Genomic DNA, 15,385 nt, shown 5'->3' with positions numbered 1-15,385 from the left:
GAAGCGATAGGATCCTTGGGGCCCACATCCCTGAGCACCCTGTTTTAATTTTTAAGGGCGCACCTGCTTTGAGACACAGTGTAGCACCTAATGTTGTAGACCCCCCTAAGGAAATATCATTTTTTCACTCACTCAAAGGCTTCTTTCCATGTCGTCGTTGCAACATCTGCAAAATCAATTCTTTTAAGGAGCGTAAATGTGTCAACTTTCAGTCCTCAGTTACTGGGACTTCTTATGACATAGACTCATTTATTACCTGCTCTACCAAGTACGTTGTATACATGATACAATGTCCGTGCTCTAAACAGTACGTAGGCCGCACAAAAAGAGAATTACATATTCGCCTCAGTGAACATGTTGGAAGAATAAAAAGTGGTTTTCCGAAACATAATCTATCAAAACATTATGATAAATATCATGGGAGGCAACTGAAAGGTACCAGTTTTTTTGCGATAGATAATGTCCGCCCACATTGGCGAGGCACCAATATGGTACGTGCTATCTCTAGGCTTGAAACTCGCTGGATCTTTTGTTTAAAATCTTTCATCCCTTTTGGACTTAATGTCGACTGGGATGTTAACTGCTTTTTAAATAATTCTTAATCTTTTTTAAAAATGATGCATTTATTTTAATCCTTTTTAAATAATTTTTATTCAATTAATCTTAATTCATTTTTTCATTTTTTGATTTTTGATTTTTATTTTTTGCAAATAAAATTATTTATATATTATCAAATTATAAAATATATATATTGCGTTCTAAAGATTATTAATAATGTACATTTCCATCTCTGTAGATTTATTGAACATGTAACTTAATTTAAGCTGTATTCATATCCAGATAGATTTAGTGATTAATGGATATTCATGATGTACATAGATTAATTGCTATTTTAGTAGTGTTTCGTTGCTCCGCTGCCAGAAATTGAAACACCGCCACGTTCTTTCCACAAATTTTTTTCTGTTCCGGGTGGTCCGTTTCTATAATCAAGTAAGCGGACTTCCGCTCCTCTTGCTACCCACAATAAATGGTTTGCCCTTAGTTCTACATGTAAACCAGATCCGGCTTTCCAGTTTCATTAATGGATTCCTGGGCTATTTAAAACAACCAAGCGCGCTGACGTCCATATCCGGCTATTCCCCCGTAGAAGTCCCTTCGTGACGAAACAATTGTTGGGTGCCGTGACGTCATCGCGTTCCGTTCTGAACGCTGGCCGTGGTTGCAGACTGAGTAGCGAGGAGCATCGGAACACTACAGCTGAAGCGCTCTCTTTTCTTTGTCCACTTATATGCGGTTTTTTGGCAACATAACTGTAAGTGCATTACTTTTATTAAATCCTACCTTGGTTTAAACGGTATGCACTATGAAAAGTTTCTTTTGTTCCAATTTATGATACCCGGATCGATTGCTGAGGTTTAATATTGCTGAAAGGGTATTGGGAGACCAGACTTCCCATAGGCTCTATAAGACTGGTGGAAAACAGTCTTTATCTCTGGTAAGCGGTTAATCCTTACTTCACGAATTGCATGGGTGAACACCTTCTCACAGCAATCAAGATATCATCACATCTTGCTAATTAAGGAATTGTTTTCACACCAGATTGAGACACTTTTTAATTTCTGGGTTTTTAAATGGACTTTGCTGTTTTTTCTATCACTTATTAATTTAATTCATTTATTTGGATTCCTTCTCTTATCAAAGAGTTATTTTTGTTTACACTGTTTTTTACTTAATTGTATTTAAGTATTCTATCACTATTAACAGCGCTGCACTGCCTTTTATATTTATGCTTCTTAATTTGTTGTACACATTTTAGTGCTAGCTGCTACATATCTTTCTTTTGTTTATTCATAACATCACTCATCACTTTTTTATCATTAATTTTTTAGCGCAGCGCCAACCTTTTGGTTTTTTCATATGTCCGCAGACTTGTTGGGCTTGCGGCACCAGGTGCGCTACAGCCCCGCAGCGGGGGTCTTAGCACCTTGCAAACCTTCCCCCACCACACAGGGCGGGCGAAAAAAAATGCTTGGGGGTAGTAAAGGAGGGCCCTTGCTCAAGGCGAGGCCCCTAGCCCTTCCCAGACTGTGGGAACAGTGTGCTCTTACCACCCGTGGCATCCTTAATGATGCCATACAGGGATGCCCCAAAAGACCATTCACCAGTGGCGGCCCGTCCATACGGGGCGCCGCCCGTGCGCAGCCCCCCCCCCAAGTCGGTAAAAAAAAAACAGCAAAAAAAGGTCCTTATGTGCACTGTGCCCGTGCGCCGGGTGCAGTGCAGTACGAGTAGCGCCATGTCTGTGCAATCTCAAGATTGCCGACGGGGTGCTACATTGGCCTGGTCTGAGAGAAGCCTAAGTGTGCAGAGAAGTCGGCTGTGCTGCGTCTGTCCCTCAGGCAGATTCGCGGTCATTTCTGAAGCGCTAAAGCGGCCACACGAGGCCAAGCGATTTCTAAGATGGCCGCCGAATGTGTAAAAAACAGTCCTGGACCATAAGTAAATGGCCGCCGAGCTATGTAAAGCGGGACTCCGGCGACCACCGGCTGGAGGTATCCCAGACAGAACCAAAGTCCGCTAAACGGCATGGCTGTTGGCCAGACACACTGGCCCGGATTCAGAGAGCAATTGCGCCTGCGTAACCATAGTTACGCAGCGCAATTGCTTAGTTTCCCCGGCGTTACGAATGCTCCTGATTCAGGAACATCGTAACGCCGACTGCAGCCTAAAATCTGCGTGGCATAAGGCTCTTATGCCACGCATATCTTAGGCTGCATTCTTGCGATGACCTCTAGGGGGTGCTCTCATTGTGGTCAGCGTATAGTATGCAAATTGCATACTAACACCGATTCACAATGTTGCGCGAGCCCTGAGTACGCAATTTACGTCGTTTCCGGACGGCGTGTTTAGCGTAAGGCTGCCCCTTCTAATAGCAGGGGCAGCCAATGCTAAAGTATACCCGTCGTTCCCGCGTCGCGACGTTCGAATTTTACGTAATTTGCGTAAGTGATTCGTGAATGGCGCTGGACGCCATTCACGTTCACTTTGAAGCAAATGACGTCATTGCGACGTCATTTGCCGCAATGCACGTCGGGAAAGTTTCCCGACGGAGCATGCGCTCTTCGCTCGGCGCGCCTAATTTAAATGATTCCCGCCCCCTACGGGATCATTTACATTAGGCGCCCTTACGCAGGTCAAGTTTACACAGCGCACACGCAATTTACGGAGCTACTGCTCCGTGAATCGCGGGTAGCGCAGGAAATTTGCGGGGGCGCAGGGCAAAAACACTGCCCTGCGCCTCCGTAAAAAAGGGGCAAATCTACCTGAATCCGGGCCACTGTGACAAAGCCATAAAAGACCGGTCATATTTGTGCCCTAGAACAAGAAGTTCCCCGGGGCCTGTGGAGGACGTCCCAAAGCTTAGCTGAGGGCCGGCACACGCTCGAGGGCCGGCACACGCTCGATGGCCGAACATGGGGGGACTACAAGACTCAAGACCCAGCCTGTCACCCAGTCGGCTGTTGATAGAAGAATCTCAGGATTCAAAAATGCAGGAACAAAATAATAAAAAGCGAGAAAATCGCAAAAAAATCTCCAGAGTACAGGACTCCAGAGTGCCTGACCTCTCCTGTCATTAGGCAGAAAAAAACTGAGGCTGCTAGAGCAGGGTGTGGGTTATACCTGGGGGGCCACGCCCCCTGGGAGGAGCTGCACTGAGGAATGTGTTGTTAACACTTAAAGTGCTTTTTTTCTGCCTAAACTCTCCTAAAGGAAGCGGATATAACCCTACTGTCAAAGGATGCTGTGTCCGTCCATGAACGGAAGAAAAAGCAATATTTTTGTTTTATTTCTAAAGACGTTCCATATCACAAGGGCAAAATGTGTGTCTGTAGTGCGTGTTCAATCCTTCATACCAGAAATAAGAAGATCTGATTGGATTTTTACTCCAGGAGTATATCATGGGTTTGGCAATTCTAGAGAAAGGTGTAAATAATGATTGTGAACGGAGCGAGGGAGCGGCGAGGAGATACACTGTGCATGTCTACCGATGTGTGTGACAGATATTTCTATGGAATAAAGTCAGAGATCTTATAGATCTATACTATGTGGAGAGTTCTTCTTGTCTTGGGTCTGAGACTATACAGACCTATCCCTCCACCCGGCGCTGCCAGCAAACATCACAACTAGTAACCCCGGGAGAATTCCTCTGTCAGAGATCTCGCTAGATCCGGGTATGGGGCAGAAGACCTAAGACACATACCCCAGATGGCTAAGACAAGCAACACCTATGGGGGGAAAATGAACATTTTACTAGCAGCTGAACCCCAGAATGTCCATAAATCCATCCTAGATACATGAACTGTGTCTGCAGCACAGAGAAGGAAGATTATCCCAGAGAAATACAGGAATACGGGGAACACAGCTCAGGAAAGTGACCAGAGGATTACAGGCTGATATCACCCAGTCCCCGCCCTACTCTGGACCAATCAGTGAGCAGTATGGGTGGAGGAATGTATTTCGTGTTAATGACCCACCTGTGCTGATCTCTGTAGGAGTGTCCTCCTCTATAAATGTCCCCGTTATTCCATCCTCCTCCATAGACTGCTGATCATCCCTCACATACGTCTCTTCTTCTTCTGATTTCACCTCAAATTCTATATCGATTGGATCTCCACTCTACATCAAGAGAATGAGAGAGAATATCATCTGTAAGATATAATCTTTATTATTGTGACATCACATCTAGAAGATCCACACATCCCCCCCCACAAGTCCATGTCTAGATGTTCCGTCCCACCAACCTTTAAATAAGGAGGGATGGTGTGACCTTCCTGTGTGGAATCCCGGGAATACAGAGGACGGGGACATCTCTCTGGGGGGTTTCTGTAGCTGGATGACTCCACCATGGTGTCCTTGTACAGATCGTTGTGTTCTTTTAGAGACTCTGACTCCTCCATCACCCCATCCTCATCATCCTCCTCTTTTATCTCTTCTTTAACCTCAACTTTAGGATCTCTCAGGTTTCCACTCTGAATATAGAATAAAAATGACATCAATGGTAACAATGCAGATAATGTACAGATCCTAATGATACTATCAGTGATTGTTCCTCATCTACCTGATGATGTTGGGGGATGGTGTGACCTTCCTGTGTGGAATCCCGGGAATACAGAGGACGGGGACATCTCTCTGGTGGGTTCCTGGTATTAGGTGGCTCCATCATATCCTTGTGTCCTTCTGAAAACTCCTCCATCACTCCATACTCCTCATCCTCCTCTTTATACTCTTCTTTAACATCAATATTATCATCCCCGAGGTTTCCACTCTGAATATAGAATAAAACATTCATTGTAACAAACATGCTGTTTAGAAATCAGATCTAACAATAATTGTCACTCATCTACCTGATGATGGTGGGGGATGGTGTGACCTTCCTGTGTGGAATCCCGGGAATACAGAGGACGGGGACATCTCTCTGGTGGGTTCCCATTACTGGATCCATCTGTAGGAAACACACACACTGACTGAATACATTGTTTCTATGTGTTTATCAGATGATGGGGGATGTAGGTGGAGCCTCCGTACTGCTCTCTCCTTTACAATAAAGTCTCCTCTTACCCGGTGATGTGAGGGGCGGCTGATTGTCCATCATGACGTCCTTCCCGGCACCGCTCATGTCTCCTGTCAACAGTTTGATGATCTCTCTGGTGACTTCTAGAATCTTCTTTGTATTTCTCTATTCTATCAGGGAGGGAGGTGGAGGCAATGTGATTATCATAGGATCTCCAGACTTCACAGGAGGAAAACTCTAGATTTGAACACATATAGTAAAATCAAATGACCTTCCCAGAATCCTCCTCACCTCACCAATCAGGTCTCCTTTTTTATCAAAACTCCACTTGGGATATAATTTACCCAGACAGGGCCCCCCACTCTGTAGGTTACAAGCTTATTGCAAGGAATTCTGGGACCAACAATCTTGCTTTTGCTTGTGAGAGGGACATTGGGAGGAGGGGCTGTGAGGTCAGTGTGATGTCATAGGATTCTCTGACTTGGATTGGAGGGACATTGAGAGGAGGAGCTAGCTATGAGGTCAGTGTGATGTCATAGGATTCTCTGACTCTGGTTGGAGAGACTTTGAGAGGAGGAGCTATGAGGTCAGTGTGATGTCATAGGATTCTCTGATTGGAGGGATATAGGTAGAAGGAGCTGTGAGGGGCGCTCTGTGAGATATCTGTACACAGAGTCATTTCTCCCGGGTGCGTCACACTTCTCCTAAATAATAGATGAACGTTGTCTTTAGGCTTTGCCAGGACACATCATATTCCTGTGATCTCCGTCTACTCCGGAGACTTTACTGATCACATTTTAGGATGAAGATCTGAGACTGGGATCATTATGGAGACATTCGTTTTCAGGACATTTACTACAAATAATATTTTTCCCTCTTTCTTCCTATTTGAATCTTATAAAATAAAAACATACACATTCCAATCCCCCCTACATACCCCCCCCCCCCCCATCACTAATAAACGTCATATAACTGTTAGTATAGACTGAGGAGGTGAGAAGGTGATTGGTGGGAAAGGCGACACGTCTCCAAAATGAGGAGAATGTTCCGGCCTTGTAAGTGGGGAAATGTTCTGATCCTGAAGGGGTTAATCTAGGTCTCCACACTATATATGTGTGTATCATCATCTGCTGGAGATAAAAGACGTCACAGTGACTATGGAGGAAGAGAACGGACATGACGGGGTTACTGGGTGTAAATAGAAGATAAGATCTTATTACCTCCTCTGCTGCCTCTTCCAGCGATGTCTCCTCTCTAATTCCACCCAACTCACCTCTCACCCAGAACTTCCTGTCTGTCCCTGACATCACTTCCTGTCTTCCATAGAGACTTCTTCTCTCTATGGTAGAAGTGAGATCACCATCTTGTGGAGATCAGAGGAACTGCAGCCCAGAGAAACATCTTGTAGTGTGAACACGGCCTTGTGCTGTGTGTGTGTGTATGTACTGTATATCCTTATAGATGGGTCATCTCCACTCCCACCAAGGGGGAGAGAAATATATTACTGCTCGGGGGAGGGGGAGACATTTTGGCCCCTTTGATTTTGCAGTAAAATTGATGTGAGATTTAGTCATGTAGAACATCTGTTATATGGATACAAAGAACCCCAGCCGAGAGTAAAGGGTGGAAATGGCTCCTGATCCCCAGATTTGGGCAATTATGTCCCCAATATAAATAGAAAAAAACCTGAGCTATGTGTAACAACTCAAATACCTCCAGAAATAACTTCTACCGGACTGCTGCTGTAACAAAGGTAAGTATTCCCTTTATCACCTAGAAGAGTGGACTTGCAGAGAACACTATATTGAGCACAAAATATTGTATGATTACATGAATTTGGACAGATTTTTAGTTTATTTAATATAGAAGCAAATATTATAAGAATAAAAGTAGGTTTAAAGTGGAAGCAGTGGATCTGCAGGGAACATCATCCTGAGCACAAAGCACTTTATGTTGTATATGAATTTGCACATGGATCAGATTACTTCATTTATTGATAAACACCATAAGATGAATGAAGTAGGTGTAAAGTGGAAGCAGTAGATCTGCAGAGAATATTATTGGGGCCCCTAGCACTTTATATATGAATGTCTCCACATATTTTAGTGTATGTGTGATAATTGATGGGCGGCACACACAATAGGACAGCGCTGTGACACATAATGCTCTTCTAGGTGATAAAGGGAAGACTTACCTTTGTTACAGCAGCAGTCCGGTAGAAGTTATTTCTGGAGGTATTTGAGTTGTTACACATAGCGCAGGTTTTTTTCTATTTATATTGGGGACATAATTGCCCAAATCTGGGGATCAGGAGCCATTTCCACCCTTTACTCTCGGCTGGGGTTCTTTGTATCCATATAACAGATGTTCTACATGACTAAATCTCACATCAATTTTACTGCAAAATCAAAGGGGCCAAAATGTCTCCCCCTCCCCCGAGCAGTAATATATTTCTATCCCCCTTGGTGGGAGTGGAGATGACCCATCTATAAGGATATACAGTACATACACACACAGCACAAGGCCGTGTTCACACTACGAGAAGTTTCTCATGGCTGTAGTTCCTCTGAAATCCACAAGGTGGTGATCTCACGTAAACACAGGAAGTCTCTATGGAAGACAGGAAGTGATGTCAGGTACACACAGGAAGTTCCGGGTGAGAGGTGAGTCAGGAGGAAGTAGAGAGAAGACATTGCTGGAAGAGGCCGCAGAGGAGGTAATAAGATCTTATTTTCTATTTACACCCAGTAACCCCGTCATGTCCGTCCTCTTCCTCCATAGTCCCTGTGACGTCTTTTATCTCCAGCAGATGATGATACATACATATATAGTGTGGAAATGTAGAATAACCCCGTATATTACAATGAGGGAATTTATGGTCTGTACAACGAGGGGAGTTATTGATGTCAGTAAATGTTGGTTCCAGACATTGGCCCAGATTCAAGAAGCACTTGCGCCCGCACAACCATAGGTTGCGCGGCGCAAGGGCTTACTTGCTCCGGTGTAACGAGTGCTCCTGATTCAGGAACCTCGTTACACCGACTGCAGCCTAGGATGTGACAGACATAAGCCTCCTTATGCCTTCACATCCCAGGCTGCATTCTTGCGTTGGCCGCTAGGGGGCGCGGCCATTGTGATCGGCGTATAGTATGCAAATTGCATACTACCACCGATTCACAAAAGTTGCGCGGGCCCTGCGCACGCAAGGTACGGAGTTTCCGTACGGCCACTTTAGCATAAGGCTGCTCCTGCTAATAGCAGGCGCAGCCAATGCTAAAGTATAGCTGCGTTTCCCGCTCGCGACGTTCAAATTTTACGTTGTTTACGTAAGTGAACCGTGAATGGCGCTGGACGCCATTCACGTTCACTTAGAAGCAAATGACGTCCTTGCGACGTCATTTGCCGCAATGCACGTCGGGAAAGTTTCCCGACGGAGAATGCGCTGTTCGCTCGGCGCGGGAGCGCGCCTAATTTAAATGATTCCCGCCCCCTTACGCAGGGCTATTTAGCATATCGCCCGCGCAATTTACGGAGCAACTGCTCCGTGAATCGCGGGCAAAGCGCAATATTTGCGTGGGCGCAGAGAAAAATTTTTGCTCTTTGCCCACGCAAATATTGCGCGATTCTACCTGAATCTGGACCATTGTATGTGGGGGGAATGAAATGATAATTAAGGCTTAATTTCCATGGACGTTTTTACAGCCACTTTTCTGAGCGTTTTTCTGCAGCTTAAAAACGCCTCTCCATGTTAGTCTATAACAGGGATATGCAATTAGCGGACCTCCAGCTGTTGCAAAACTACAAGTCCCATCATGCCTCTGCCTCTGGGTGTCATGCTTGTGGCTGTCAGAGTCTTGCAATGCCTCATGGAATTTGTAGTTCTGCAACAGCTGGAGGTCCGCTAATTGCCTATCCCTGGTCTATAACCTCATGCCCACCATGATGTTTTTGAGCTGTAGATGGCTGAGCCATTTTTAAGCTGCAAAAAAACCCCAGGACCAGTAAGTTCTGAAGCTCCAGCGTTAGAGCTGTAAGCCTCGTCCTGCGTTTCTTTCTCTATTCAAAATCAATGGTTCCCTATGGGAGCCCATTGATTTGAATAGAGGTCGCACCAGAAGTCGGATCAAGATGATCTGACTTGCAGGGGGCACTGGTGTTCAGAGAATCTTGAAGGGGAACCCCGCGCAAATTAAAAACATTTTTGCGTGAGGTTCCCCCCCAGGATGATACCAGACCCTTCGGTCTCGTATGGATTTTAAGGGTAACACCTACGCCAAAAACTAACGGCGTGGGTGTTCCCTCAAAATACATACCAGACCCTTATCTGAGCATGCCGCCTGACCGGTCAGGAATGGGGGTGGGGACGAGCGAGCGCCTTCCCCCTCCTGAGCCGTACCAGGCCGCATGCCCTCAACATGGGGCACAAGGGTCTCTTCCCGACAACCCTGGCCGTTGGTTGTCGGGGTCTGCGGGTGGGTGGCTCATCAGAATCTGCCCCAGATCCCGGCCCCCCACTCTACGTGAATGAGTATGGGGTACATCGTACCCCTACCCATTCACCGGGAGGAAAAGTGTCAATAAAATAAAAACACAACACAGGTTTTTAAAATAATTTTTTAGCCAGCTCCGGGGGTCTTCTCCGCTCACCAGGTGTCTTCTTCTGCCTTCGGGGGACTTCTCCACCCTCCCCGGTTCTTCTCCCGCTCTCCGGTATCTTCTTGCAGCTCTTTTACTAGCAGCGGCCAGCCCGCTCTTCCTCGTCACCTTCTGCCTTCTTCTTCCGATGTTGCCACGTCGCTTCCTCCCGCTGTAATGCCGGGTGTGCGGTGCGCGATGATTTATATGGGCATCTTATGACGTCACAGTCCCAGCATGCGCCGGGTAATGTCGTCACCATCCGGAGCATGCTGGGACTGTGACATCATAAGAGGCCTATATTCTTATTGTGTCCCTGATCACTACCACACCAGTGCACTGTTGCCGCTTCCTGCCACCTGGCCTGTTTATTGACCATGTTTCTGCCTGCTGCCTGGACCGATCCTTTGCCTGTTTGCTAACCGTGCCTCTGCCTGCGTCTTAAACTGACTCATCTGCACATCCCACTGACTACATACCTGTAAGACACTACACCAGTGAGCATTGTATTCCGGGAGGGAGCCATGTACCAGTAGGCCAGGCTTGCTTGACTTATAGAAACTTGGACTGCTATAGGTAACGCTACACTAAGCTATATTCTCTGATCAGACAGAGGTGACCATTAGGCCCCATACACACGACCAAACATGTCTGCTGAAACTGGTCTGCGGGCCAGTTTCAGCAGACATGTTCGGTCGTGTGTAGGCCCGAGAGTGCAGGATTCCAGCAAACATTTGCCCGCCGGGCCTTTTCCCAGCGGGCAAATATTCCTGGACTTGTTTTAAAACCGTCCGCTGGAATCCTGCCCGCTCGGACATGTTCGGTCGTCTGTACAGACCTACCGTACATGTCCAAGCGCCCGCCATCCCTCGCATGCGTCGAATGACTTTGACGCATGCGTGGAAGCATTTAACTGGCAGGCCCGCCCACGTCATCGACACCGCGGACACGTCCCGCGTATTGTTTAAGCGCGGCTTTCTGTACGATGGTTAGTACAGCCATTGTACAGAAAGCCCCGGCCAGACATGTACGGTGAAAACGGTCCGGCGGACCGCTTTCATCGTACTTGTTTGGTCGTCTGTACACGGCCTTACAGTACATTGGTTTTTACACAAGTGGTTGATTTGTGTGATACACAAGATACAACGGGCTCCATTCTCTTAAGCAGATCACATGCAGTATTTAGGTGATCTGACACATTTTTCCCAAATACCACATGCAATGCTAAAAATGTCTATTCACTTTCTTTATATGTGGTATTTACCACAAAAAGTACAAATGTACAATACCGCATAAAACAGCATTAAAGTCAATTCACAAAGGAAATAAATAAAGAAATGCAAGTGGAAATTAAGTAGCGATCGAGGCATGCAATATTTAAAGGTTGTATGATTTTAACTGAATGTTAAGGAGTCGGCAGGTGCTGGCATCCTTAAAGCGGATGTGCCACTAAAAAAATATATTAAAAGCCAGCAGCTACAAATACTGCAGCTGCTGACTTTTAATATAAGGACACTTACCTGTCCTGGAGTCCAGCGCCGATCGCAGCAGATGACGAGCGATCGCTCATCACCCTGCTGCTCCCCCCTCCATCCACGGTGAGGGAACCAGGAAGTGAAGCGCTCCGGCTTCACTGCCCGGTTCCCTACGGCGCATGCGCGAGTCGCGCTGCGCCCGCCAATTGGCTCCCGCTGTGTGCTGGGAGCCGAGTGTTCCCAGCATACAACGGGGGACGGACGGGAAGCGGAGAAAAAACCCGTCCTTTGCCCGTATCGTAGGGCCGGAAGTGGGTGCAGATACCTGTCTGTAGACAGGTATCTGCACCCCCCTCCCCCCTGAAAGGTGTCAAATGTGACACCGGAGGGGGGGAGGGTGCCGATCAGCGGGACTCCACTTTAGAGTGGAGATCCGCTTTAACAATCAGTAAACAATATGGTTGTCAAGGAGTGGGTGGTCGCTGTGTCCTTAAAAACCATGAGTCATCTGCAGAATTGCCGGCTAATTACCCTCGCTAATAATTTTTTTTAAATGGCATGTGGCCCCTGTGACGGACTTGGATGCAGTCTAATTCTCTCCCTGCTAGTAATGCTGTGTGTTAGGTGTAAAAAGGTGACTTTTTGTATTCTGCTTGAACATCCATGATAATCCTACAGTGAGGCATACAAAGGGTTAATTGTAGAATGACTCTTTAACTGCTAAAATTCTAATGTCCCTTCTTAGTTAATTGATCTATTGTGTTTACCCTTAAGAGATGTGTATTGTATCGTCAGTATCTAAAGAAATGTGTCTGGCAGGTTCGGTGCCAGAGGGTCTAGAGACTGATTAGTTCAAGGAGATATCATTGTTTCCAGGGATCTGTATTGAAGACTCCCCACTGTGTGAGGGGGGGCGGAGATTGTCATTGTAACCTGCATATAACCAGCTGAATGCTGCCATTAAAGGGTCTCTTGTTCCAGCAGTAACCTTGGCTCATGTCTGGATTATTGGGCCATCCCATGGAGTTCTACTCATGGAATACAGGGTGATTTGCTTTTATGGGAAGAAGGGAAAACTTTGACGGGGATATCATTCTAATACCGTCACAGCCCCCACCAAAATTTTTACCAGACCCTTATCCGAGCATGCAGCCCAGGAGCACACCCCCTCCTGAACGATGCCAGACCATATGGCATCAACATGGGGAGGTGCTTTGGGGCAGGGGGGCTCCACCCTCAGCACTTTGTCTCCATGTTGATGAGGACAAGGGCCTCTACCCCACAACCCTGGCCCGGTGGATGTGGAGATATGTGGGGGCGAGGAGCTTATTGGAGTATGGAAGCCTCCTTTAACAAGGGGCCCCCAGATCCTGCTCCCCATATGAATAAATATGGGGTACATAGTACTCTTATTCACCAAAAAGTAAAAGTCAATAGAAAAAACACAGCCAGTTTTTGACACTTCCTGTATTCAACCCACCAAAAATTAATAAATGTCCCCCAAGTAGATCTAACGTTAATCACGATGAACGCCAACCGCTGACTCACACTGATGCTCAGCTCCACAGCCTCCCACCGCTTAATAAAGTAAGGGGCGGGGCCACCCAATGACATCACTGGGTGATGCCACCCCTTATGACATCATCCACTCAGCATGCCACAGTCAGTGGGGGCCTAGTATGGATTGATGACCCCATGCTGTTTTTTTTCTTAATTTTTAAATGCTGGCAATTCTTTTGTTTACATTCTACTGTCAGTGGGAAATCCCGCTGACAGCAATTCATGGTTGTTAAGGACATGGCAGCTGCCCAATCATTAACAGCTATGATAGTAACTGGTTGTTAAGGATGCCGGTGGCTGCCCTCTCCTTAACAACCAGCTCATTACTCCTTGTTAAAGCGGGAGTTCACCCGGAAAAAACTTTTTAACATTAGATTGAGGCTAATTTTACTAAGCAGAATCGTTTTTTTTTTTTAAATGAATGCAGTACTTACCGTTTTAGAGATCGATGTTCTCCTTGGCTTCCGGGTATGATCTTCGGGACTGGGAGTTCCTATTTGATTGACAGCCTTCCGACGGTCGCATACAGTGCGTTACCAGTTGCCGAAAGAAGCCGAACGTCGGTGCGGCTCTATACGGCGCCTGCGCACCATATGTTTTCAAGGAAACCAGGCTCCCCCCCCTCCATTGATACGTAAATAAACCAGTTGGATAGGTTTTGGAGCTGAGACAGGAAGTTGGTATACAGGAAGTTGGTGGGAGGGACCTGCTTCTCTCCCTTTTTAAAAATAATTTCCTCATTTAAAACAACAAAAATTGTGACAAAAAATTACAGCTTAAAAAAACTCACCATACCTCTTACTAAACAAGCCAAGGAAAGAGAGCAGCGCCATCTCAGTGCAGTATGTCAAGTATTTTAATGGAAATATATACACACTCACATTGTAAATAAGAGAAGGTCAGCATGGTGGAGACACTGTACGGGGTTCTTCCGCTCTGAAGGGAGGACGTGCTGCTGCGTGTGAAGGTGTCAATCTGGTCATGGCTGTGCTGAATGCCTGAAGAAGGAACACGCATGTTCCGAACGCATGCACCACCCCGCTCCATCTGACATCTACCTGACACCCGGAAGTGATGTCGGTGTATGTACCCATGGACTAGGAAGTGCTGGAAGCCACCAGCACAGCCGTGACCAGATTGACACCTCCACAATCCACAGCACATCCTATCTTCAGAGCAGATGAACCCACGTGACCAGATTGACACCTCCACAATCCACAGCACATCCTTCCTTCAGAGCAGATGAACCCATGTGACCAGATTGACACCTCCACAATCCACAGCACATCCTTCCTTCAGAGCAGATGAACCCATGTGACCAGATTGACACCTCCACAATCCACAGCACATCCTACCTTCAGAGCAGATGAACCCACGTGACCAAATTGACACCTCCACACGCCACAGAACGTCCTTCCTTCAGAGCAGATGAACCCATGTGACCAGATTGACACCTCCACACGCCACAGAACGTCCTTCCTTCAGAGCAGATGAACCCATGTGACCAGATTGACACCTCCACAATCCACAGCACATCCTACCTTCAGAGCAGATGAACCCACGTGACCAAATTGACACCTCCACACGCCACAGAACGTCCTTCCTTCAGAGCAGATGAACCCATGTGACCAGATTGGTTTTAACCACTTGCCGACAGGCTCGCGCCGATATACGTCGGCAAAATGGCGTGGCTGGGCATATTAACGTATCTGTACGTTGCCCTTTAAGACGCGCCATTGTGGGCACACTTGCGCACCCGTCGCAAGCTCCGTGAGTGTGACCGTGGGTCCCGTGGAAACGATGTCTGCCGGGAGTCCCGCGATCGTCTCACACATAGCTCATCCCCCCCAACACATCTCTAGGATACACTTAACCCCTTCAGCGCCCCTACTGGTTAACCCTTTCACTGCCAGTGTCATTTTTACAGTATTCGATGCATTTTTAAGGCACTGATCACTGTATAAATAACAATGGTCCCAAAATGGCATCAAAAGTGTCCGCCATAATGTCACACGCCACGATAAAAATCGCTGATCGCTGCCATTACTAATGCCATAAAACTATCCCCTATTTTGTAGATGCTATAACTTTTTTTGCGCGAACCAATCAATAAACTTTATTGTGTTTTTTTATAACCAAAAAT

The 15,385-nt window shown here is 46.5% G+C and overlaps 1 long non-coding RNA gene across 1 annotated transcript; it reads right to left on the bottom strand.

Moving 5' to 3' along the window:
* Nucleotides 1-5,479: 5,479 nt before the first annotated feature.
* LOC120921835 lies at nt 5,480-6,829 on the bottom strand. The gene is made up of 3 exons (XR_005745001.1): nt 6,793-6,829; nt 5,620-5,742; nt 5,480-5,503 (listed from the first exon to the last, which is right to left on the bottom strand). It is a non-coding gene; the product is annotated as an uncharacterized LOC120921835 (long non-coding RNA).
* Nucleotides 6,830-15,385: the final 8,556 nt, after the last annotated feature.

This window comes from Rana temporaria (genome assembly GCF_905171775.1).
Source record: "Rana temporaria chromosome 4 unlocalized genomic scaffold, aRanTem1.1 chr4y, whole genome shotgun sequence".
In the NCBI taxonomy this organism is placed as follows: Eukaryota; Metazoa; Chordata; class Amphibia; order Anura; family Ranidae; genus Rana; species Rana temporaria.
This window is presented reverse-complemented; position numbering and strand designations above follow the sequence as displayed.